Raw genomic sequence first — 4,078 nt, 5'->3', positions numbered from 1 at the left:
CCTACTTTTAAAACTGCCAAAGAACAATTATGGTTGGTTAGTTAAAAAAAAAAAAAAAAAAAAAAAAAAGTGCCACCAATCCCAGCAGGCTTCAGGGTCTTCATATAGAGGTGTGAAAAAATTTCTGGGAGCTGGTAGATCTTGAGAAACCTTTGGAAAATGTGTTCTTCCTGTGCTGAAACAAGATGGGGGAGATCCAAATGGAGGATGCAGTGTAAACTATATGGCCCAGGGCCTATACAACCACCACATCCAGTTGGCTAGCGTTTGAAGAACCTTGAGCCAAAGATGATTGAGCTTTTCATGAATGAGATTATGGATCATGGACTGCCAGCAAATTGGGAGGAGATAGCAGGAGTAGAATTTGCCAGAACCACAATAAAGGAGAGTGTTGTATGGCCCATGCTCAGGCCAGATATCTTTAATGGCTTATGGGAGGGATCCCCTAAGGGAATTCTGCCCTTTGGCCCTCCTGGGACTGGTAAAACTCAAATTGACAAATGCATTGTGAGGCAGTCTGGGGTAACATTCTTAGGCATTTCTGCTTCATCTTTGACTTCTAAATAGGCAGGTGAGGGGGCAAAAGTGGTCCATGCTTTGCTTGCTATTGCGAGGTGTCGGCAACCAGTGGTGATATTTTTTGATGAGATTGATTTAACAAGGAGATAGTGAGCATGAATCTTATAGAAGAATAAAAATGGAATTTTTAGTTCAGTTAGATGGAGAACTTCATCCCCTGAAGATAGAATTCTAGCGGTAGGAGCAACCAATCTGCCACAAGAAACTGATGAGGCTGCTAGGAGAAGATTGGTGAAGAAGCTTTATGCCCACCAGAAAACAGATAGTAGTCCACGGAACAGTGTTGCCTCAGAGAAGAAGAGATGGACCTTGTTTGTGCAGTGGTCTGATGGGTTCTCTGGGGTGGACATGACACAGCTTTGCAGAGAGCTTCGTTGGGTCCTGTTCGCTGTTTGCAAACTGCTGACATTACCATAATAACACCAGACCAAATTCCACCAATAGCTTATATAGATTTTGAAAATGCTGTAAGAACTGTGCAGCCCAGTGTGTCTTCAACAGATTTAGAGCTTTGTGAAAATTAGAACAAAACTTTTGGTTGTGGAAAGTAAATGGTACATTTGCAATAAAGAAGGTGGTATTTTTCTAGTACAATCTTTTCCAATTTTAACATAGGATATTGTTGTTGTTGTTGTTGTTGTTGTTGTTGTTAGGTGTCATCCAGTTAGTACCGCATAGCCACCTTATGCTAGGAATTGATTTATTGCATCTTTTAGTGTATAGTCTGAGTTCTGTACTTCAAATACTTAAATACAGTAAAATACTAATAGCTTACATTTTGCAACTATATTTATATAAGTTGTATTTGCCTTCCAGCTATTAGTCAATATGTAAACCAAATTCTACAAAATGGGAATGAACTTTGCTTTTGTTTTTAAGAAATATTTGTTTGAAGAAGACTAATATAAGGAATCCTGGTGTGGCGCTGTGGGCTAATGCGTCAGACTGCAAAGTCGTTTGAACTGCAAAGTCAGTGGTTCAAGCTCACCAACTACTCCTTGGAAACCCTATATAGGGTTGCTATGGATCAGAATCAGCTTGTTGGCACTCAACAACAATATAAGGAATAATGAGTTCTTTGAAATACGAAGTTTGTATTTGTATGTGATTTGTACTTACCTTTTATTTAAGAAGGAGCGCTTTTTTGAAAGCTGTTTAACTCTTAGTGCTAGCTACTATGCTGGTATAAATTCAAAACAGTATTTCTTATTGTTCAAGTAAATTTAAGATTTTACAAAAGTTGTATAGTGTGCCATTTTTTACTTTTGCTGATAATCTCTTTTACAGTTTTCTTCCCTTAACTGGACTAATAAAAGTATGTTCAGAAATAGTGAGGTATACTGCAGTATAAGATATATCCACATAACTGGAAGGTGATGAATGGGTTATATTTTTTTCAGGAGATGTATGATATTTAAAATCAGCACTTTTCACTACTTTGTAGTCTATATAGTATTGCTATCTTTCAGAAATATGTTTTCAGATTTTGTAAGACCTTTTTGTTTTATATATTGTTTATAATATTGCTTATTTATTGTTCCTTGCAAAACCTTAGAAAACAGAGATTGAAGAAAAAAAAACATAAAACTCACTTTGAAGGGGAACCATTCAATATTTCAGTATGTAGAGACTACAGATGTTTTGTTATATACATGAGAGAAACTGTACTATGTATTTTCTTGTATAACTAGTCTGTTGTTTTTCTTTAAAGTGTATTATCATCATTTCCTCTGTTAATTTACACTTCTACAACATATCGCAGTCATATGATTGTTTGGGGGTCCCTTGAATGGATGCATTATCATTTATTCACGCCTGTTAGTAGACATTTAATTCAGGATGTTAAGTTTGTTATCTTTTGTTTATTATAAACAAAAATATGTTGAATGCCATTGTATTTAAAGCTGAGAGATTTCTTTTGATATAAGTTTCTTGAATAAAATTCTTAAGGAGTTAAAAAAAAGAAAGACATTATTAACCCCATCATTAATAACAAAGTTCAACGAAACAAAAGAACAAATACTGGTGAGGGTGTGGAGAGAAGGAGACCCTCCTACAACTAGTAAAATGGTGCAACCACTATGGAAAATTGCATGGCACTTTCTCAAACAGTTGGAAAGATAGATACAATATGACCCAGAAATCCCTCTATATATCTTCAAGAAATAAGAACTGAGATACAAATAGATAGATACATGAGGTAATGTGCTGGACTATAAAGTTGGTTTGATCTGCAAGGCTGGCGGTTCAAGCTCACCAGCCACTCCTCGGAAACCCTACACAGGGTCACTATGGATTGGAATTGACTCGACAGCACTTAACAACAACATGTTCATTGCAACGTTACTCACAATAGCAAAGAGAAGTTGTTGCTGTTAGGTGTCATCAAATCTATTCCTACTCAATTGACCCAATGCTCAACAGAACAAAACTCTGATCCTGCACAATTCTCATAATTGCTATTATGTTTGAGCCCATCATTGCTGCCACTGTGTCAATATCTTTGCTCTTGAACACTTTAAAGAGGTCTTGTGCACCTGATTTGCCCAGTGCAATACGTTGTTTGATTTTTTGTCTACTGCTTCCATGAGTGTTGATGTGGATCCAAGCAAAATGAATTCTTTGACAATTTTTCTCCATTTATCATGATGTTTATTGGTTTCGAGAGTTTTCTTTTTGTTTATATTGAGGTGCAATACACACTGAAGGCTATAGTCTTTGATTTTCATCAGTAAGTACTTTTTTTCTTTAAAGTTTTTATTGTGAATTATGTGATAGTTTACATGGGAGATATTATCTTTACATTCATATTATCATATTTCATGTCAATGCAGTGATTACAATTCCCTGCATGGATCATCAAACAACCAAAGGGTACACCCCACATACCTGTCCCCCGGCCATCAGCACACAGCACCTCTCCTTCCCTGAGTCTAGAGTCCCAAGCTGCTCCATCTCTCCACATCATCGTCTCTGTCTCCATCCCTAGCATCACTGGATAGTGTCTCGCACTTCACTTTTCTCCCTTGATGGTTTCAGGGACCTCCGCTCCTGGAATGCAAAATCAACCACTCTCCTCCTTTTGTTACCAAACAACTTCTACCTTTACCTTTCCAACACTCACAGTCAATCCTGATAGCAATCATTCCCTACTGTACCACAGGAGTCTTATCCACATCACTTTTCATCAACCCAATCCAGACAGGTTGGAAACCAATTAGTGGAGATTCTACCTTTCCCCATACCCTCTGGAACTAGGTTCCCTATTGAAAGCTTATAAGCCAGTCACTTCTTGCCTTTGTAGCCTCCCCCCCTCCCCCATTTTGGGTAGCCAATGTCTAAGTTGTCCATCCTTGTCAACCCTGTGTACCAGGGGGGTGGGAACGATCCTCACTGTAAAGATTTGTTCCCTCCTTTGCCCTACTGCATCCACAAGCATAGGTCAAATACATCAAATTGTAGTGGATTACTCTTTTTAGCTCTACTTTCTTCCTCTAGT

The 4,078-nt window shown here is 37.8% G+C and overlaps 1 pseudogene; it reads left to right on the top strand.

Annotated features, from left to right (window-relative positions):
• Positions 1–1,130, top strand: part of LOC102839729 — a 2,160-nt pseudogene extending 1,030 nt beyond the window's left edge.
• The last annotated feature ends 2,948 nt before the right edge of the window (positions 1,131–4,078 follow it).

Source organism: Chrysochloris asiatica, unplaced genomic scaffold, assembly GCF_000296735.1.
Source record: "Chrysochloris asiatica unplaced genomic scaffold, ChrAsi1.0 scaffold00098, whole genome shotgun sequence".
In the NCBI taxonomy this organism is placed as follows: Eukaryota; Metazoa; Chordata; class Mammalia; order Afrosoricida; family Chrysochloridae; genus Chrysochloris; species Chrysochloris asiatica.
Note: the sequence above shows the minus strand (reverse complement) of the source record. Positions and strands in the feature narration are given on the sequence as shown.